This window comes from Schistocerca gregaria, chromosome 8 (genome assembly GCF_023897955.1).
Source record: "Schistocerca gregaria isolate iqSchGreg1 chromosome 8, iqSchGreg1.2, whole genome shotgun sequence".
NCBI lineage: Eukaryota > Metazoa > Arthropoda > Insecta > Orthoptera > Acrididae > Schistocerca > Schistocerca gregaria.
In genome coordinates, this window is record NC_064927.1 from 162371492 (window position 1) to 162395172 (window position 23681).

General features: G+C 42.9%; 1 protein-coding gene across 2 annotated transcripts in view; it reads right to left on the reverse strand.

Annotated features, from left to right (window-relative positions):
• LOC126285449 (homeobox protein PKNOX1-like) overlaps window positions 1–23681 on the reverse strand; it is a 656766-nt gene that overhangs the window by 365300 nt on the left and 267785 nt on the right. For both annotated transcript variants that reach the window (XM_049984835.1, XM_049984836.1), the window contains exon 2: window positions 7628–7715. The gene's annotated coding sequence lies outside the window, so the exon portion shown is untranslated. The remainder of the gene's footprint in view (window positions 1–7627; window positions 7716–23681) is intronic.

Below are 23681 nucleotides of genomic sequence, written 5' to 3' on the forward strand. Positions count from 1 at the left end.
GCGGCTGCCATCCGACACGCCATTGTTTTTCTGGCCGCCGGCTGACGCGTACTCGCCGGCCGGTTTTGGCACCGCCGACGCCTCCGGGACTGCGAGGAAAACATAAAACGCACCGAGACCGAGACCAATTCCCCGGCGGGAGGCGCACCGCGGTGCCACCCGAAATTCGTGCCTTAATTCTGTCCCTGTCTGCACCGCAAGCTCTGATGCTTATCCCCTGCACAAAAATAATTAAAAATGCACTGTCGAGTCATAACGACGAACACCTACGATCAAGCACAATAATTGCCATTTGTAAGATATTAACAAAGCTAGACGAAATGGAAATGACAAAAACTCCATCCGAAAATGCCTCGCAGGCACAACGGTACCGATCGACCGCCGTGTCTTGCTCAAACGATAGGTGTCACTGAATGCGGAGAGGGGTGTGGTCAGCACACCGCGCATAGGCCGTTGTCAGTTTTCGTGACAGCAGCCAATAATTCTGTCATTCAACTCCTCAACTGGTCTCACAAAAGCTGATTGCCAATAGCGCTCGGTAGACCCAGACGGTCTCCTAGCGACAGCGCTTAACTGATCTGACAACGGGTGTTACCGCTGCTGCAAGGCAGAATAAGTGAAAATAAAATTCATAGCTCAACGAAACAAGTAGGTATAACGAAAAAAAGGCGTTATAATGATTTTACAGGAACGATTTCGACCTAATTTACGACTGTGTCGATAGTGACAAAATTCCAACTGTCCTCCCTGTCCGCTTTCTCTTCCTCTTCTTATTAACAATGGAACAGGTCGTTAACGTAAGATATGACTGGAAGGAATAAAGGAAGATTAGAGTTTAAAGAGAGGAAACATAATCTCGCAATGTTTCAAGGATGCGGACTGCAATTGGCGGTACACTTTCAAAAGAACCGTCCCGGCATTTTTTGCCTGCAGCGACCTTGGGAACTCATGGAATACCTAAATCTGTATGGCCGGACGGGGATTTGAAACTTTGTCCTCCAGAATGTGAATCCAGTGTGCTAAGCACTGCGCCACCTCCATCAGTGAAATGACTGGGTATAAAACATACCTGTATAAGCTAATCAACTTTCCCAGCAGCATGTAAGAACCTTTGCATGAGAGTAGGCCAACTTCCTCACACAGTTGCTACTTTGTTGCTTGTGGCAGCTTAACGAAAAGGGCTGTGAAAACGAACTGTCTTATTGCATGGTGTTTGCAGTTATTAAATCGATTTGTAAAAAATAATTAATTGTTAGTTTCTTGAGTCAACCAGGAAGAATCACAATTTAACAAAGACAAAAAAGTTCAAATAAATGCATTCCTTACAGGAAAATTATGTCTCGCGTGTTTTGGAACTAAAAGGTGTGCTTTTGGTAGATTTCAAGGATATTAAAATATGAACGGTATTTTAGGTGTACGTGAAACACTGAAGTGTCGTTTGGACTCTACGACGCGGAGAGCTGACAACATGAATCTCGTTTATACACGGCAGTAAATAACGACCAACTGTCGACGCGCAGCCCAGACGAGTGGAACATCTCCCTTCCCCCCTCTGCCTACTATCACGGGCTCAGTTTGCAAAAAATGGCTCTAAGCACCATGGGACTTAACTTCTGAGGTCCTCAGTCCCCTAGAGCTTAGAACTACTTAAACCTAACTAACCTAAGGACATCACACACATCCATGCCAGAGGCAGGATTCGAATCTGTGACCGTAGCAGTAGCGCAGTTCCGGACTGAAGCGTCTAGAACGTCTCGGCCACAACGGAGGCCGGCTCAGTTTGCACATTTCCGTACCCTTCGAGGAACGAATTTTTTCTTATTTTTAATATAGTGTAATGCCCACAACTACGACCACGCTACTATATGAAATCCCAACCAGTGGAATTCTTGTTAAATGTTATCACAGTACAAAATGCGATCTGGAGAATACTGGCAACTTTTGAAATTTCACGTACGAGGGCCTGCTGCGAAGTAATGAATCCAAGTTTTTATGTGAAAACTCAATAATTTTAAATAAATTAAAAGTTTTTAATATTCCTCGCCTTTATTCTTCATGTCTTCTCAACATAGCTTGGTGGCGAACACATTTCTCCCAACGACAGACCAGTTTGTTTCTATGGTCACTGTAGAATGTTTAACTTTGTTGACGGAGGCTCAATCTAAACTCTGCTTGTACCGCTTCATAACTTTCAAAGTCAAGTCTTCAAAGATTTTCTTGAAGTTCTGGAAATAGATGAAAATCGTATTCGGCCAAATCGGGGCAATATGGAGGATGATCGATGACTGTGAATATAAGGCGTCGGGTTGCTGCGAATGTCGCAGCGCTCGTTTGGGGTCTGGCACTATCGTGCTGAAGGAGCGCGAGCTCCTTGTGTGGACGAACTCTTAGAATTCGAAACTCGATTACATAGTTACGTTACACATTGACAAGTTACGCGCTATAATCGGAGCCCTGTAGCAGTAGAGGGTTTAAACTTGCGTCAACGAAGCGTGAAAATCGACCGAGTAATATGCATCAGATGTAATACTGAGAACACAATAAAAAATTTTGGATGCATTACTTTTGGCACGCCCTCGTACATGGAGTTTCACTGACGTTCGATGCTCTGTTTTTGTGATTGGATTTTACTTTTAAAATTGTGCGTCGCATAGTTCGTAAGAATTCCCTCTCTTGCTACTGAATGTTTGACGGTCGTCGGAGTGTAAGTAACACCGTCTCTGAGTAGAAGGCGAGGAAAAGAGTAACATTAAATGCGGCGCAAAGAACTAAATTATGCGGCGAAGCGCGGCCGTGGCTTTTGGAAGGCTGTCTGCTATCTGGCGTGGGCGTTACGAGCGGAAGGGGTGCGCGGCGCGGCTTCCTGAGCTCTCCACGGTGCAGCGTGCCTGTGGCACGCATCCAAAACCCCCAACACCACGCGCTCTGCGAGCGTTTCCACATCGCGCCTCGCATTTGCAGTCTGCCTACTAACAAGGCGCCCGGAAACATACAGAGAGTAGCAAAATCCACATCCAAGACGGTTAAAACATTTTTGGAACGTGACTATTAACAGCTGTCAAGTAAAGTGTAAAACACATGTTTGGCCATCAGTTGCTATTAAAACCCAAATATCGACCGGTTTCAATCACAGACCATCTTCACGAATTCTATCCGAAGACACAAAAAGATACATGTAGTATAAAGGAAATGTTACAAATCGTTTCCAAAGAAGTGCAAAATATACATAAACACTTACAGGGTTAAAACAGTTGACAGCACATCACATCTGTCATTACTTAAAAAATGGCGACGTCTCCTATGTAGAGCATGTCATGAATTCCAGTACACCACACAGGAATTTAAAGCCAAACATGCTAATTGAATGGGTAAACAGAGCAGTACTGAAGAGAAGATCAGAGGGGTGTTACAATTGCACAAAGTATTGAGGAGTAAGTCAAAGATCATTACGCAGTATTGTCGTCGTTATTCTTGTGGTCTTCAGTCCAGAGACTGGTTAGATGCACCTCTCCATGCTACTCTATGGGACTTAACATCTGAGGTCATCAGTCCCCTAGAACTTAGAACTACTTAAACCTAACAAACCTAAGGACATCACACACATTAATGCCCGAGGCAGGATTCGAACCTGCGACCGTAGCAGTCGCACTGTTCCGGACTGAAGCACCTAGAACCGCTCGGCCACCGCGGCCGGCATCAAAACTGGATCTTGAATGAATGAATAAATGTGCTCTTCGCAGATGAATCCTGTTTCACTTTTCAAAATGATTCTCACTTCACATTACGCTGGAGAGAACCTCCCAACCGATACTATCCTAAGAACATCGTAGAGAGAGACTGGTTTGGTGCTGATGGCGTCATGGTGTAAGGGAGGCAAGCATTATGTTGAAAGGCCGTACGGAGGTGCGCACCTTCATTGGTCGATGCAGGAATACTGTAAACGCTCAGAGGCACAGGGATGAGATAATGCTACCACATATTCATCTTTGCAGAGGAGCAGCTGGTCGAGACTTCCTCTTTGGACGATAACGCCCAGGCGCATCGAGCTGGTCTGGTGGACGAATTCGTTAAGGGTGAAGATATCCGTCGCATGGATTGGGCAGCGAGGTTCCCGCATCTCAGCCCTACAGAACATACCTGGGATGCAATCTGGAGGCGAACTATATTCCGTTCCAGACACTTTCACACCTCCGCTCCGCTCTCGCTGAGGAATGGGATCGACTGCCAAGAGAGCTCTTGAACCATCTCGTATAGAGCATGCCACGTCGCTGTGCACCATCTGTGGCTACTAAGAGTAACCAAATACTCCATTAACAGCTTCTTTTGCTGTCTGAAGAGATTTCCCTGTTGTGTTATTTTCTTACAAACGTGTATCTTACCGATCAGAACTTTTCTGACAGGATGTTTTGGGCATTCCTGTGCGCCAAGTGTATTGTGATTCTGTAGCATGTTCAGTAATTCTCCTGGCAGCCTGATAACTCAATATGTCCTCTTCTTATGCTAATGCTTAACTTTTTGACATTAGTGTATATTATATTTGCTTTGAAACTGTACGATTACGATGGTGAGTCAAATGAAAACTTTAAATTTTTTTAAAAAATATTATTTATTGTGCAGAAGTGGTACAAAGCTGTATTACTTTTCAACATAATCTCCCCCACGCACAATGAATGTCCTCCAACGCTTACAAAGAGCTTAAATTCCTTTAAAAAAAAAAATACTTTTGGTAGTCCGCGCAACCACTTATGCACCGCGTGGCGTACCTCTTCATCAGAACGGAACTTCTTTCCTCCAATTGCGTCTCTGAGTAGTCCAAACATATGGAAATCGCCTGGGGCAAGGTCTGGTGAGTGTGGTGGATGAGGAAGACACTCAAAATGCAGGTCTGTGAATGTTCCAACTGTTGTACGGGCAGTGTGGGGCCTTGCATTGTCATGTTGCAAAAGGACACTTGCTGACAGCAATCCACGTCCCTTTGATTTGATTGCAGGCCGCATATGATATTTTAGGAGATCAGTGTATGACGCACTGGTGACAGCGGTCCCTCTAGGCATGTAATGCTCCAAAATGACGCATTTTTCGTCCCAGAAGAGAGTCAGCATAACCTTCCCTGCTGACGGTTCTGCTCGAAACTTCTTTGGTTTTGGTGATGAGGAATGGTGCCATTCGTTTCCGGTTGGTGGAAGTGAACCCACGTTTCGTCCCCAGTAACGATTCTTGCAAGGAAGCCATTACCTTCTCGTTCAAAGCGCCTAAGAAGTTCTTCACAAACATCAACACGTCGTTCTCTCATTTCAGGAGTCAGCTGCCGTGGCACCCATCTTGCAGACACTTTGTGAAACTTGAGCACATCACGCACAGTGTGGTGTGCTGACCCATGACTAATCTTTATACATGCTGCAATGCCATTCAGTGTCACTCGGCGGTTTTCCTTCGCTATGACCTCAACTGGTGCAATGTTCTGTGGAGTCACAACTCGTTGTGCCTGACTTGGACGGGGAGCATGGTGAGTCAAACCATTTGCAAACTTCCTACTCCATTCGTGGACATTGCTGCTGAGACAAACATGCATCACCAAACTGAACCTTCTTCCGTCGATGAATTTCAATAGGTTTCACACCTTCACTGCGCAAAAACCGAATAACAGAACGCTGTTCTCCCCTGGCGTAAGTCGCAAGTTGGGCGGCCATCTTCGTACTGATACTGCGACGGTATGTGTGCATCTACACTATGCTGCCACCTACAGGCCATTCTGCACGCTGTTTGTAGCACGCTTACCAACTTACAGGATAACGGCGCGAAATTTCGATTTGTTATTACAAAATTAAGGTTTTCATTTGACTCACCCTCGTATATCAAGTTGGTAACTAGTAGCTGAAATACGACACTAATGTGGAATGATACTACCGGTTAGAATTGATCATGGAACGTAAAACAGATTTAAAGAGAAAATCGAATTAATTAACCTAAGAAATGTCCTGACGTGAAAAAAATTGTGCGGCAGACCGCACATATAGCTGAGACCTTTGCATTTCGCGGGCAACACTCTTATCAGTGGAGCCATCAGAGTATGATGCACACGCTCCAAAAAATCGAATCTGACAATAGCTTTCTCGTAGTCTTTGAAGCAATACAGGGTGTCCACAATGAGAATCCAACATTTTAATAACCTATGTCTTTCTCATGGTGGACCTGTGAATTCTGAAGGGGCAGACAGAGCAACTCAACTAGTTTGTGGTGTGCAAATTTGATACTCCAAGTGGCAGTAGTGGAGCGGCAATCAATTGTTTTAGCAAAATGAGGGTATGGAGGAGCGTGCACAAGTGGTCTGGAGGTATGCAGAGACAAAATCGGCGACCCAAGTGCAAAGAAACTTTCGTCGAGTTTACAACAAAGCGCCCCCGTTGTTCAGCACTATAAACAAGTGGAGTGATCAGTTTTTGGCTACTGGGAGTGTTGTGAAAGGGGATGGTGGTGGTAAGCCTGGGATCAGCGAACATCACGTGGAACAAGTACGGCGGTCATTCGAACAAAGTTCACAGAAGTCAGTGCGACAGGCAGCACGAGAACTTCGTATGAAACGTTCAAAAGTGCACAAAGTGCTTCATCAGCGATTACGTTTCTAGGCATATAAAGTGCAGGTTGTGCGAGAAATCAAGCCTGATGATCGACCAAAGCGAGAAGAATTTGCATGTCTCATGTTTGATCGCATTGCCGCGGACGAGACATTTTTATCACGCGTGATATTTACTGACGAGGCAACCTTTCACGTGTCAGGAGCCGTCAATCGTCACAACGTGTGCATCTGGGGGTCGGGAAATAAACATGCACCTAGGGGACACATGCGCGACAGTCCGAAAGTTAATGTGAGGTGTGGTTTGATGATAAATCGCATTGTTGGGCAGTTTTTCTTTCAGGAGCCGACTGTGGATGGAGCCATCTACCTGGAGGTAATAGAACAATTTACCGTGCCACAGATAACCTGCAGCCAAATGTGATGTTTCAAGAGGATGGTGCAGCACCCCATTAGAGCCTTGATGTCCAAAAATATTTAAATGACACATTCCCGCAACGATGGACGGGCCGTGAAGGTCCAATTCTTTGGCCACCATGTCCGCCCGACATAACCCCCCCTCGATTTTTTCGTGTGGGTTTATGTGAAAGCCCGGGTATAAGCTACACCAGTAAAGCACCTGCAAGACTTGAAACAGCGCATAAGAATTGTCATCAACTCTGTCACAGAACAGATGCTCCGCAACACATAGCACGAAATCGATTATTGACTTGATATTCTTCGTGTTACCTGTTGCGCGCATGTTCAATTATACTGAACCGTCCACCTGTGTATGAAAACTTTATGAGCTGCTTTATTATTTCCCTGTATTTGTTCGTCAATAAACTGTGTTTCCTGTCAGATTTTATGAGTTCAAATGTTGGAGTCTCATTGTGGACACCCTGTATTATAGGCTGGAAAACAAGAAACGAAATGAAGATAACAACTAAATGTGAATGACAATACATAATCACTGTTTTGAGAGACAGAAGATCCAGGAAAGCCCACCAAGAACAATGCGTGAACAGTATGGAGAAGTGTGAACGCTGTGCAAGCGGCCGCCGTGCTACTCACCGGCTGTGGAGACGGCAGCGGGCTCAGGCAGCTGGGCAGCGCACCCTCCTCCGCTCACCGGCCATCGGCCTAACAGCGGGCGCGCATCCTGCAACACAACACGGCCGTCTTTTACAGAGCGGATGCACCAGCCGCAGCACATGGCAACGGCCACGCGTCGCGTGACCAGAATCTCAGATCGCTGGCCGAGAAGGCTGCGCTCAGCTAGAGGCCATTCATACCATCGCACCGTCCAGTACCAACTGCTCTGTCACGACTGCGCATGGCTTTAAAATAATGGAGAGTTAATACCATGTTATGGACCGTTCACACTTTACATCTAACATTAAGAGTTTAGATGATGATCACTTACAAGGGAACCTCCCCATCGCATCCACCTCAGATTTAGTTATAAGTTGGCACAGTGGATAGGCCTTGAAAAACTGAACACAGATCACTCGAGAAAACAGGAAGAAGTTGTATGAAACTTTGAAAAAAATAAATCAAAATATACAAACTGAGTAGTCCATGCGCAAGACAGGCAACATCAAGGATAATGTGAGCTCAGGAGCGCCGTGGTCCCGTGGTTAGCGTGAGCAGCTGCGGAACGAGAGGTCCTTGATTCAAGTCTTCCCTGGAGTGAAAACTTTAATTTTCTTATTTTCAGACAATTATTTTCTTTAGCTGCACAGGTACACAGAGCAGTATTGTTTACGTGATCGTGTGTCAATTATCAAAGTTCAGGCACTCACATAATCAACTTCGCTCTCCAAAATTCCAGGACATGTTCAGATTTGCTTGGACATATGCAGGATTTGACGGTCTACACACGGAAAAATTTGAAAATTTCAGGATTTGACAGAGCACAGGGAAAACTGTGTGACTGTGAAACTGTTGCATTCATTTGTTGCTGTTTATGTGACAAACTCTTATGCTTTCATCACTTTTTGGGAGTGATTATCATATCCACAAGAAAACCTAAATCGGGCAAGGTAGAAGAATCCTTTTACCCATTCGCCAAGTGTACAAATTAGGTGCGTCGAAAACATATTCCTGTCATGTTACGCACATGCCGTCACCAGTGTCGTATAGAATGTATCAGACGTATTTTCCTGTGGAGAAATCGGTTGACCTATGACCTTGCGATCAAACGTTTTCCGTTCCCTTTAGAGAGGCACGTCCTTTCGTCTACTAATCGCACCGTTTTGCGGTGCGGTCGCAAAACACAGACACTAAATTTATTACAGTGAACAGAGACGTCAATGAACGAACGGACAGATCATAACTTTGCGAAAATAAAGAAAGTAAACTTTTCACTCGAGGGAAAACTTGAACCAAGGACCTCTCGTTCCGCAGCTGCTGACGCTAACCACGGGACCACGGCGCTCCTGAGCTCACACTATCCTTGATGTTGCCTACCTTGCGCATGGACTACTCAGTTTGTATATTATGCTTATATTTTTCATAGTTCCACACAACTTCTTCCTGTTTTCTAGAGTGATCTGTGTTCAGTTTTTCAAGGCCTATCCACTGTGCCAACTTATAACTAAATCTGAGGGGGTGCGATGGGGAGGTTCCCTTCTTAGCACTAAGCGGATTGTCCTTAGAATTCCACATCTGCACGAACTGAACGTTTTTTATTCCTTCCTTCAGCGGTATGCTGAAAATATAAGGCTTCGTACCAAATGACGAAATTAGTTGCACGTAATGCTTTTATTTTTGCTATTATTTCGGCCAACAAACCCATTTTCAAGTCATCACCTGGACAAACTTAAAAAAGAAAATAAAATGGAATAAGTTATATGAAAAAGAAAGTAACGAGGAACACCGTCGAAACAAGCATAGTAAAATAACTGATGTTCCGTAACAAATCGTCCACATACATAAAAAATAACCTCGTAAAATAAATAACGTTGTATAGAAGCTCGGCCACAATTTAAGAAAGTAACATACGCAACATGAACTTAATGTCTATTGTCGTGGGAGTACACAGGCAGACTGGTGAGACGCTTGTTGAGGGAGTGCATTTTTTCCCTTATGGTTAGCCACTGCATCCGAATCAAAAACACAAACAGAAATGCAACTGGTGTTGTCATTTGATCCCGAACAATACAAGTTACGGAACTTGCACCACTGTAGGCAGACTGTTGAAAAATACAAATATTTGCCTGCCTTTGACAACAAAATATGTTACGTGGTAACATTCTATAGCACATAAGTACAGAAAACTGCAACCAGTAAATTTTTTCAAATAATTTGTATAGTCTACTAACTATATTTTTCAAACGTTTCCAGGCTGATCTTCAGATGGTGCACATGGAAGTTGAATTCACATGTTTATTTGCATAGCGTGACGTGGATACTGGCTCTGTAACAAGAATGTAGATAACAAGACTTTAAATGTATCGCCATGAGTAATGTGGCGATGGCAATCACAATGGAAGCTGCTAGCTGGATACCAATTACGAAGCTTCCCTTACTGTCGCAATAACTAACAGAATTCGTTTTTCGGTGCAGTTCATCTATAAACATTACTCATGGCGCCATATTTAACTCTTTTTTTATGTCTTCTTATCACACCCGCAGTACCCAGCGTCACGCTATGTAAATAAACATTTAACTTCAACTTCCATGCGCACCATCTTAAGTTGAGCCTGAAAAGTTCGAAAACTAGTTGATGGAATGGACGAATTATTTCATAGACGTGAATGATTGCAATTTTCCAGTTTTTGTTGAATTCAAACTCACGGATTCTCTAACATTCGTAACTGGTAAGTCTTATTGAACTGCGTGCTTGTGGACCCCGTGGATCACATGTATCCTCTTGGAGTGCTGTCTACAAGGTGATTAACAGATTGCGGCTCAAACCTGTTCCACACTTTGACGGCGGCCCTCCTGACGCCATCCAGTGCTTGAGGAGGGTTCCTGCGATGATGCACTGTTTAAGTCTGAATCGGTGTAAGCACGCTCAATAGGGGTCACATCAGCACATGCCTTAAGTTAATCAAATTCTGTTTATTCCTGCCTCCTGGACAATCGTGTTCACGAGGCGTGCGCAGTGTGCTCGTGCATCGTTATCCTGGAAAACGAATTCTTCGCCGAAATGCTGCCTTCAGAGATGGAAGATAGGTTGGAGGATCTTCTCTAGGGACTGCACAGCATCAATAACGAAGAGGGGCATCCGAAATCCGTACACACGAAACCGGCCCAAAACAAGGCAGACTCTTCCCTGCTGACTTCTAGAGGCCACCTTCAGCGTGAGGGAGCGGGTACGTACCACTCACATTTATCTCTTAAAAAGGAAAGTGCTTCGGAGCACCTAAGAGACTACGAGGCTGTGTCACAAGGCAGTGGCTGAAAATTTGAATGATCTCACCGCTGTTCATGCCAATTCTACGAGACATTTCCCGTATCAGCAAATTCTTTCTGCCGTTAAGTGACAATGCGCGCTGATGTTCTATGCTTGAAACGACTCCGAGGTATGCTGAACGAGTGTGCACACATACGCTGCATTAATGGCTAAACATCAGTTCACACTTTCTGTTCCAAGAATTTCAAGTTTGTCTGCCCTGTTATACCTTTTAGTACCTAACGGCTTTCGGTTTTCCACCCCTATGGTCGGCAAATTGTGGAGCGAACAGGCCGCTGTTTAACAAGGTTAGACTGATCCGCACGCAGCGCGCCTTTTCAATCAGCCACGGAGAGGGCAGACGTGCCCAAGTAGTGTTCATTTTCCAACTAAATTCATTAACACTGTACGGAATACAGAACTTAATAATTCATATACTTAAGGGAAGAAACGAACACGGACTACGTTAACTGCAAGTTGCACTGCACTACTAGACGGGAAACTAATTAACTGCTCGCCCTGTACATCGGTTGTATCTGTCTTCCGACGAAAGCTGCTCTCCAACCACAATAGCTGCTCGTTCTTTAGTTTACCGACAGACTATAACTCCCCCACCCCTGTTCCTAGTGAAAGACGTTGTACCAAATTAAGTGTCTAATACTAATATGTAACCCGAATTCTTTCTTCCATTTTAACTTCTCGCGAGAGAACAACTCCGCACTGATGTGGCGTATTAACAGAATTGTGATTGGTGCTCTGCCACCAATGGAGATAGAACCATTAAGATCAGCATATCAATAGTGTAGAGTCAGCATCTGATGTTGAGTGCGCATATTTAGGCGACAATTAGGACACAGAAATAAAATAACAAGCAATACGGATTTTTGCATCGATACTGCACACTTTCCGTTGAGGGAAAACTCAGACGTCGCGAGCTAATAACAATGCACGGGAAAGTAGGCAATGAGATGGATTAGAGGTAAAGCTATGCTTCCCTGTCAAACAGCGCAATTCAGAACATCTAGCTTTGCACGGCTTAATTCTACCTACCTGTGTAAAAATGTTTTGCAGTTTCTCTCTGGAGAGAGATATCACAGCGTGTCAAAATACAGTGCAGACTATATTCCTAATTACACTATCTACAGAGAAACTCTTCTCCATCAAACCGAGAGAGAAGAGTTAGCAAAATTACCTGTAATACATAAATTAAACACAATGATTCCAGGCTAATCTTCAGATGGTGCACATGGAAGTCCATCAATTGTAACTCAAAGACTGGACGAAATAACGTATTGTAAGCTATTTCCTTTGTTGAAGGACTGCACTGCTTCAGGATTCTACCAATAAACCGCAATGTATCAAAAGCATAGAATCAGAAACAACCCAGCAATTTTCCGTGTATACACTGAAATATCGAATAAGAACTGAAGCAATAAGCACTTTTCAATGCTTTCCAGGTGTAGCAAATGTATGGAGTTATGAGGTCGAGCATCGACTGACGCTATTTGGCACAGTGGCTGCGAGCCCCAGCAATTATTTTATTTTCTTAATAATAAAAATATGTATATTCTAAAAATATGACAACGGCAGACGGAATGCATTTAGATAAAAAAAGCATCGAGTATTTGGGGAGGCTTCCCACAATCCGAACGTTGGTTTGAACTCTACAGTATTTTACTAGGCATTCTCCTAACGAAGGTTGTATGCCCGTGTGTTTCTCCGATGTTCACTTACGCACCTAGTTATACAGGGAACTACACTTCAACGCGGACTTCGTACCATGGTGCAACTTGACAATTTTCACACTATGTCAATGGTATAGGTGAAAGAAGGGATGTGAATTAGGAAAATTCCTAGAACAGACTGCCTGAGTTTGCCATATGACATCCACAGAGTCACACCGCATATTTCTATTTAACAGTTGTTGGTTCACAACAACCAAGATCTTCATATGACGAGTTTCCTTTAGTTAGCGAAATATGGTTGTGCATCTCCCTAATTCTTTGCACATAGCAGATGTGGTTCTCTTGTTTAGGAGAACGCTCGCGTTATCTTAAACGTGTCGTCGCTACACGACGAGGACCGTTACCTGACGTCGGACTCCAGTGTGGTTTTCTTCTAATACGACAGTACAGAGGGCGGAAATAATTCAAATATGGCTATAATAGTGCTCAAAACGACTAGATAATTCAGCAACAACTCCTTACTGGCACAAAAAAACACTGCAGCGAAAGTGTATCGTATAACACACATCGCAGGATAACAACAAAAAAGGGGCGGCCGGAACGTACATGGCGATGGGAGCTTAAGGACGAAAGCAGCTCTCCCATGACGTGTCACTGCCAAGTAACATACACTATCTGATCAAAAGTATCCGGACACCCCCAAAAATAATACGTTTTTCACATTAGGTGCACTGTGCTGCCACCTACTCCCAGGTGCTCCATATCAGGGACATCAGTAATCATTAGACATCGTGATAGAGCAGAATAGGGCGCTCCGCGCAACTCACGGACTTCGAACGTGGTCAGGTGACTGGGTGTCACTTGTGTCATACATCTGTACGCGAGATTTCCACACTCCTCAACATCCCTAGGTCCACTGTTTCCGATGTGATAGTGAAGTGGAAACGTGAAGGGACATGTACAGCACAAAAGCGTACAGGTCGACCTCGTATGTTGACTGACAGAGACCGCTGACAGTTGAAGAGGCTCGGAATGTGTGGCATGCAGACATATATCCAGACCATCATACAGGAATTCCAAACTGCATCAGGATCCACTGCAAGTACTATGACAGTTGGGCAGGACGAGAGAAAACTTGGATTTGATGGTCGCTCGGCTGCTCATAAGCCACACATCACGCCGATAAATGCCAAACGACGCCTCGCTTGGTGTAAGTAGCGTAAACATAGGACGATTGAAAACAGGAAAAACGTTGTGTGCAGTGCCGAATCACGATGCACAATGTGGCGATCCGATGGCAGGGTGTGGGTATGGCGAATGCCTGGTGAATCTCCCACTGTGTGTAATGTCAACATTAAAATTCGGAGGCGGTGGTGTTATGGTGTTGTGTTTTCCATGGAGGGGGCTTGCACCACTTATTGTTCTGCGTGGCACTATTACAGCACAGGCCTACATCGATGCTTTAAGCACCTTCTTGCTTGCCCTTACTGAAGAGCAATTGGGGGATGGCGATTGCATCTTTGAACACGATCGAGCATCTGTTCATAACGCATGGCCTGTGGCTGAGTGGTTACACGACAATAACATCCCTTTAATGGACTGCCCTGCACAGAGTCCTGACCTGAATCGTATAGAACACCTTTGAGATGTTTTGAAACGCCGATTTCGTGCCCATGCCTCACCGACCGACAGCGATACCTCTCCTTAGTGCAGCACTCCGTGAAGAATGAGCTGTCATTTCCCAAGGAACCTTCCAGCAGCTGATTGAATGTATGCCTGCGAGAGTGGAAGTTGTCATCAAGGCTAGCGGTAGGCCAACGCCATACTGAATTCCAGCATTACCGATTTTCAGCCATGTGTCCGGATACTTTTGATCACATAGTGTAGCTCGATTAAACTTGGGCCGCACACGGGAAGAACTGCTATAGTGTAGTACAGGAGGCAAATGAAATAGATACCCGACGAGACTAACAGAAAGGACACTTTTATTCAAAAGCAATAACTGCACTGAAGTCATCGCAATGCACGATGGTCTCCTGTACATTAGAAAAAGCGGGACATGGGTCTTAATAGGATGTTTGATCACCATGGACGGCAGTGTATGCTCTGCATGTTGCTCCCATGCTGGCCCCAAGTTAGGTAACGAGTTCTCCGTATCTCCTACAGTGCTACTGATTGTGAGAACTGCAGGATCGTCGTTGGTGCATGTGCATGTGCACGTGCTGCTATACGTCTTACCAACACTTGTCCTATGCTGTCTAAGTATGTCCTCTCGTTCCAAGACCTCCTCCACTTGCGCTGCTCGATGCTGTAGCGCGTCGTTATCCATAAAAATGCAGTCAGCCCTGTAAATACGCACGCAGTGTGCAACATGATTTAAGACGATCGACGCGTGACTAAGGGGATGGTAGATGGTAGGTGGTGGTTAGTGTTTAACGTCCCGTCGACAACGAGGTCATTAGAGACGGAGCGGAAGCTCGGGTTAGGGAAGGATTGGGAAGGAAATCGACCGTGCCCTTTCAAAGGAACCATCCCGGCATTTGCCTGAAACGATTTAGGGAAATCACGGAAAACCTAAATCAGGATGGCCGGAGACGGGATTGAACCGTCGTCCTCCCGAATGCGAGTCCAGTGTGCTAACCACTGCGCCACCTCGCTCGGTGGGGATGGTAGAGAGTAAAGGTATACAGAGAAATCCTTAGACACATCGAACACTGTAATGCAACGACCTGTTCCGGATAGATTCCGCAGAGGTCGACGGAAGCTTTAACACAGGTGCCTGTCAATTGGTGGAGGAAAATGCTCAAAAAATTTGACCGACGACATGCGAAATCAGTATACACCTTTACAAGAGACGAAAATTTAATATACTTATACGAACCGTAAGGAGCAGTCATCGGTGGGGGGGGGGGGGGGGGGGGGGGTGTTTCAAGAAGAACCTAAACAAAGCAAAATGGAACTTAAATATCTACTTCCAGTACAGCACTCGTGGCTGCCGCATCGCGGTCGCAAAGTGGGGCCGAGGCAGTGCCAGATAAGTTTTACAGTTTGACGATAATTTATGGATTGGTAGTTTTAGCTTGACGATGTCCACTATGGACAAAAAATAGATACTGTTATTCTGAAAAAGGTTGGGTTATCCCGACTGGAACCTAGGTAAATTCTAGGCAAACGGTGCAATGGCAGCTATTCATTATTATAATTAAAGGAAAATTGTTCTTTCGCCTAGCACTTTCAGGAAAACGATCGTTCGTTCTTTGCCACAAGACATGTCGCTATCATCACTGTTTTAGAGGATAGAAAAACTATGCACTCAATGGCAGTTAATGTTGCATGGGATAACATCGCATCGTTCTTGATCATGGGAATGACAGATGTACGCATCACATCACACACATTGATGATCTGAGGCGGTAGAAATACAGTTAATGGTTCATTGCATGGAATCACCTGATTTACGGCCCAATCACTTCTTTTTGTTACCATGCGTAAAAAAGAGGTACTGAAATTTTCTCAACAGCAAAAGCTGATGAATCCTAACAGAATCATATTTTTGAAGTTCGTACATCGAAGTGTAAAGTATGAATTGAGGCCAACGCAAGCGAGTGGTAAGTTTGAAAGGTAAATATTTTGAGTAAAATAAAAAATAAAACGATTCTAGCAAATTATGTTATTTATTTCATCTCTTCTTTGCATTCCAATGTATTATGTCTTTGCCTGTTGTGGTGCCCATTTCTTGCTTGGCCTTCCCAGAACCCTTCGGCCAATCGGATTATAATTTCTGACTTTGTAAGGTGGCCTGCCACAGTTCGTTCTGTCAGGACATTTACTCTTCTTCTGTTGTCTTCGATTTTGTTTTTTAATAATGTTAATTGCTTCCCGATGTCGCTGATTCTTAATCCGTCTACTTTAAAACAGCCTTTAACAGCTGCAACAAACCTAACTTCAATCGCCTGTATCTTATTTTCTTGACGTTTGTAAATGACGCAGACTCACTTCCGTAGTGAGGGGACGGCCATTACTTCATAAAATTTCTTTATGTCGTTTCTTGTGCTGTTTTTCTAAAGAACATGTTTACTGTTCTACTTATGTTTCAAAATTTTGCTAATGTTCTGTCTACATCTTTCTCATACTTGTATGTGATGTCACAGCCCAGATAATTAAAATGATTGAACTGTTCTACTAATTTACTGTTCACCGATACTTTTCTAATCATGGGGTCCTTTCCTATGAAAGCTGTTGTTTTAACTTTGTTTGTAAATGGTAGTATCGTCTTCGTCTATTGTCATCAGAAGGTAAATTGTTTTTTGCAGATCATAAATCGTATATTCAGGTTGCAACGGGTATTTTTATATGTTGGCAACTTCCGGTGTGCCTCAGGGTAGCGTAATAGGTCCTCTGCGTTTTACGATTTACATGAACGATCTGGCAGATCGTGTTGACAGCGGCCTTGGACTGTTTGCCGATGATGTAGTCTACAGGAAAGTAGTATCACACGAAAGTTGTGGACAAATCAATAAGGATTTGCAGAAAATAAATGCGTGGTGTAATGACTGGCAGTTATCTGTCAATATTAGTAAGTGTAACCTACTGCGAAAATCCCCATTAATGCACGAGCACAATATAAATGCCCAGTGTTTGGAAGAGGTATCTGGGTGTGACTATTCGAAATGATCTCAAATGGAATGATCAGATTACAAAAGTAACGGGTAAGGCGAACTCTAGATTCCGGTTTATTGGTACAATCCTGAAGCGATGCAGTCCTTCAACAAAGGAAATAGCTTACAATACGTTAGTTCATCCAGTCTTAGAGTATTGTTCGTCTGTAGGGACCCTTACCAGTTGCGGGGTCTGATTCAAGAAATTGAGAAGGTCCAAAGAAGAGCGGCAAGATTCGTGACTGGTACATTTAGCCATCGCGAGAGCGTTACAAATCTCATAGAATATTTGAAGTGGGACACACTTGCAGATAGACGGCGCGCTAAACAGAAGGGGCTGCTCGCTAAATTGCGAAATCTGATCTTCACCGAGGATGTAGAGCATATATTATTACCACCAACTTTCAAATCGTGCAATGATCACCATTCAATGGTAAGGGAAATAAGAGCTCGTACTGAGGCGTTCAGACAGTCGTTTTTCCCTCGCGCGATCCGCGAATGTAACAGAAGGGGGGAAAATGACTTTGGCGTGAATTGTGCCCTCCGCAACACACCGCTTGGTGGCTAGCGGAGTATATATGTAGATGTAGATATCTTAGTATGTACGGACATCAGTGTTTCAGTTGTTTCTCTTCTGCGGAGTATATACGTAGATGTAGATATCTTAGATTGTACGGACATCAGTGTGTTGGTTGTTTTTCCTCTGAGTCGAACTGTCTTCCCACGAACGCTTCACATAATCTACTATCTGATGTTTTCTGCATGGTCGTATCAGGACTATGCGTGACAGTCTAACCGCTTTGCATCCACGTGTCCACACTTCAAACATCTGATCTGCTGCCCAGAGGAAAATAAGCATTAATGGTTTGCTCTTCTCACGTGTACTTGAAGGTACTAGCCAACCTAAAAAAGATACGTCTTGTAATAACTATAATTATTAGTCTGTAAATGACGTAAATACTGATGTACTGTTGTTCAGTACACCTTCCTTAATCATCGATAGAAATATCTGCACTTATACTCGTTACACCTTGTATATAAATGGGGAACTGGCAACACCTTTCATCACCAACGAGGCGGCGGAGGTCAGACAAACGTGTTTCGCCGATGATGAAAATTGCTGCTAGCTGTTTATTTATACCTAACGTAAGTGTTGTGTTTTCGTATGCGCTTCTTAATGTGTTTAATAATTTGACTTGGCAACCCCTTTTCTTCATTTTGCGCTACAGTTTTTCTCAATTATCAAAGGCTTTTCCCAAATCGACAAATGCTAAGTGGATCTCTCGATTACATTGCTTACGTGTATCAGTTACCTCTTTCATCACAAACACTGCTTGCGTTGTCAGTCTTCTTATGCAGAAATCCATCTGTTCTTCACTTAATGAACACTGTGATGCAACTTTTAATCTGTTGTTCAGGAGACTGCGTAAGCGTGCATGTTGCGACCAGTAAACTAATCGTTCTGCAATTCTGGCATTCACTTCTAAGTCCTTCTCTTAAACAGCGATATAACATTTGCTTGTTGCCATGCTCTTGAGAGGACTCTCTTTTTACAACACAGCACCCTCACATGGACCGAAGTTCCACCGTATTTTAAGAGTTCGTGTTGATGTTGTCCATGCCTGTAGCTTCCCTCATTTTCAAAGCCATTTTTATTTATTTATATACAAGTTCCGTAGGACCAAATTGAGGAGAAAATCTCCAAGGTGTCAGTGTATGAAATTACAAGTAATAAAACAAAATAAAATGTTTATGAACCCAAAAAAGTCAAGCCATAAGTTTCAGTAAACGCAGTCAACAACATAACATAAGAATCAGCTTAATTTTTCAAGGAACTCCTCGACATAATAGAAGGAGTGACCACTGAGGAAACTTTTCAGTTTCGATTTGAAAGCACGTGGATTACTGCTAACATTTTTTAATTCTTGTGGTAGCTCACTGAAAATGGATGCAGCAGTATACCGCACACCTTCCTGCGCAAGAGTTAAGGAAGTCCGATCCAAATGTAGGTTGGATTTCTGCCGAGTATTAACTGAGTGAAAGCTGCTTATACTTCGGAATAAGCTGATACTGTTAGCAAGAAACGATGGTAAAGAATATATGTATTGAGAGGCTAATGTCAAAATACCCAGATCAGAGATCAGGGGTCGACAAGAGGTTCGCGAGCTTAAAACACTTACTACCCGAACCGCCCGTTTCTGAGCCACAAATATCCTTAAGAATGGGAAGAGTTAACCCAAAATACGACGTTCGTTCACAAAGTAAGTTCCGTTTCTATTTCCATCCGTAGCAGCGCTACGACCGCAGTTCCGAGCATGAGCGGCAGTTACTCTGACTCAAGGAGAAGACATGTACGCCATTTTCAGATCGCTGCTTCTGACGTGTGCTTTGTAGTGCTTCTTTATAGTATCAGCCGTAATTGAAAATGCCGCCGCGTGTGAAATCAGATCTGTGATTCGTTTTCGACATGCAAAGAAAGTTAAACCAAAGGAAATTCATCGGCAAATCTGCGAGGTTTAAGGCCAAAATGCTATGAGTGATTCAATGGTTAGAAGATGGGACAGACTGTTCAATGAAGAACGTCATTAAGTGCACGATGAAGAACGAAGCCGACGCCATCTGTGGTTACTTGATAAAGTGGTTCACTCAAAGAGAAGATTACGCACAGCCGTAAGTTTACACTTAGTGTTCCTGCTGTGGAAGTTCTGCAAATCTCACGATCACTAATTCATGAAATTGTTACTGAAAAACTAAAATTTCGACAACTTTGCTCACGTTGGGTACCCAAAATTCTTACTAAATAACACAGAAAACAACGGATGGGCAGTGCACTTCAGTTTTTGACACGCTACAATGAAGAAGGCGATGGTTTTCTTTCTCGGATAGCCATGGGGGATGAAACTTGGGTATCGTACGACACCCCTGAAACAAAATCAAATCAAATCAAATTTTATTGTCGTTAAACAACTTAGGGTTGTAATAGACAGCGCCATAAAATGCAAGTAAGGCTACCAAAATACAACAAAATACAATACATACATACAGGTTTTTATAAGGTACCAATTAGTTATTAAAAATATACAGAAAATAAAAGTATTTACAGTTATACATCTCCTTGGATTAAATTTGTCACAGAATAAGATATCACCTATATTTTCACTACATGTTATAATCATCATTCATTCTGGAGGTGTCTCAAGTTTTCTTCGAATTCCAGAATGTTGTAGGATGTATTCAGAATCAGCCTTTTTTTTTTTTAGTTTCTTCCCTAGTTGCTGTACTGGCATTTCCCGCAGTGTTATAGGCAGTTTGTTGAATAACTTAATCCCCATGTAGTTATGGCAGTTTTGGGTTTTCTTTAACCTTACCTGGGGCGTGTCAATGTAATATTTATTTCTTGTATTGTGTGAATGTACCCCCCCCCCCCTTTTCAGTGAAGTTACTCTGGTTTTCTTTGATGCCTATCAGACAGTGGTATATGAATATTGCAGAGAGAGTCATTATTTTCTGCTCCCTGAATACTGGTCTGCATGATTCATTGTCGGGTAAGCCCTTTATACCCCTAACTGCAATCAATGGAAAGGAGCACACTGCACTCCCAAGGAAGGTTAAGCCTAAGCAAATCTTGACAACTCGAAAGGTCATGTGCACCGTTTTTTGGGACAGAAAATAGGCATTGTGCTGACTGATTTCTTATCACGACGCCAAACACTCAATTAACTATGGTTACTGCAAGACCATTAAGAAACTGCGCCGCGCAATACAGAACAAGCGCCGAGGATTACTGTCAAGTGGTGTTTATTTTCCAAGACCTCACACGGCGAATGTGACCAAACAGCTCTTCCGCGAATTTCACTGGGGAGTGTTTTATCAACCTCCGTGCAGCCCCAACCTCGCTCCTAGCTACTTTATCTCTTCTTACACCTAACATCTGTCCTTGGTGGTCAACAATTCAACAATGATGACGAGCTGAAATAACATGTTACCACGTGGTTGAATACACAGGCGGCTACCTTCTATGAAGAAGGCATAGAAAAACTTGTGCCACGCTATGACAAGTGCCTACCTAATTTCGGAAGCTATGCAGAAAAGTAGTTTAACAGTTGTAGATTTTTGTACAATAAATATTTTTTTCTGTATCTGTACACGTTTGTTTTATTTAACCAAACGGAACTTAATTTGTGGACATAACTCGTCTAATACCACACGACTTAAGGGAATGCATATAAGCAAAGTAGACTAATTTTCTTGTCGAACGATCACTCACTTCAGATACTGTTCGAATAGTAAAACTGGCGGCATTAAGTCTTTGAACAAGATCCTAAACGTGGGCTTTCCACGGCAGTTTACTAACTATCTGAACACCTAGAAATTTGAACTGCTCGGTTTCACTAATAATATGCCCATTCTGTGAAATTAAAAGGTTGGGTTTTGTTGTATTGTGTGTTAGAAACTGTAAAAAATGAGTCTTACAATCATTTAGCGTTAGTTTATTTTCTACAAGCCATGGACTTATGTCATGAAATGTACCATCTGAAACCGAGACAATGTTGCACACAACATCCTTTACTACCAAGCTAGTGTCATCAGCAAACAGAACTATTTTTGAGTTACTCGAAATACTTGAGGGATATCATATATATAAATAAGGAACAGGAGTGGCCCCAACACAGATCCCTGGGGTAGCCCCAGTTGACCGTACCCCACTCAGACCCTACATTCTCAACAATGCGAATAATGACCTTTTGCTGTCTGTTGCTACAGTAAGAGATGAACCAGTTGTGAGCTACTCCCCGTATTCCGTAATGGTCCAACTTCTGTAGCAATTTTTTGTGATCAACAAAATAAAACGCCTTAGTTAAATCAAAAAATTATGTCTAGCGTTCGAAACCTTTTGCTTGACCCGTCCAGTACGTCACTGAGAATAGAAAGTATAGCATTTTCAGTTGTTAAACGACTTCTAAAGCCGAACTGTACATTTGATAGCAAATCGTATGATACAAAATGATCAATTATCCTTACATACACAGCCTTTTTAGTAACTTTTGCACACACTGATGGCATATAAATAGGTCTAAAATTATCTACATTATCCCCTTCTTCCTTTTTATAAAGGAGCTTTACTACTGAGTACTTTAATCGTTCAGTGAATTGACCATTCGTAAAGGAAAAATTACAAATATGGCTAAATACAGGGCTAACATGTGCACGCAGTACTTTAACATTCTGCTGGGCACCCCGTCATAAACATGACAGTCCTCGGTCTTCAATGATTTAATTACTGACTCAATCTTCCCCTTTTATGTATCACAGAGGAGTATTTCAGACATAAATCTCGTAAGGACATTTGCCAAGGAAGTTATACGATTCCCTGTAGAAACCAATTTTTTTATTTAATTCACCAGCAATGCTTAGAAAATGATTGTTAAATACTGTACTTATCTATCTCACTTATCAGTAAAAGTAATATTTTAACTTTGAACTGACTTTATACCGTTGACCTTGTGCTGCTTACCAGACGCTTCCTTCACAACAGACCACATGTTTTTAATTTTATCCTGTGAATTAGCTGTTTGCATACGACATACTTTTTGTCCTTCTAATAACATTTTTAAGCACTTTACAATAGGGATTGTAATGGACTACTGTAGCTTGATTGTGACTACTTCTAACATTTCTATGTAATTCCCGCTTTGTTCTACATGACATCCTTGTCCCACTAGTCAGCCACCCAGGCTGCCTATTACTGCTAGCGCTCCGTTTAGAACGTTCTAATGAAAAGCAACTTTCAAAGAACATGAGAAATGTGTTAAGGAAATCATTATATTTGTCATCTATGTTATCGGAACTATGGACATCCTGCCACGCTTGTTCCTTGATAAGATTTGAAAAAACTCTCTATTTTCTACATAGTTTGTAATTATATGTGACGTTTGTTTGATACAAAATCCTTTTAGTGTTAAAATTTGTGCATCATGGTCTGAAAGGCCATTCACCCATTTACTAACAGAATGGCCATCTACTAATCAAGAATGAATAAAAATATTGTCTATGGCTTTGCTACTGTTCCCTCGCACCCTAGTTGGAAAAAAACACTGTCTGCATCAGATCATATGGATTCAGATCTACCAACAACCTTTTTCTTGCATTATCATATACAAAATTTATATTGAAGTCACCGCATATAACTAATTGCTGGTACTTCCTACAAAGTGAATCAAGACCCCTTTCTAGCTTGACCAGAAATGCTCTGAGGTCTGAGTTAGGAGGCCTATAAACAACAACTAGTTTCACTAAATCCAGCTGCCCCTGCACAACATTCAAATATCTGTTCAGTGCAGTGCCGCGATACGCCCATGGACTCAAATGGAATACTGTTTTTT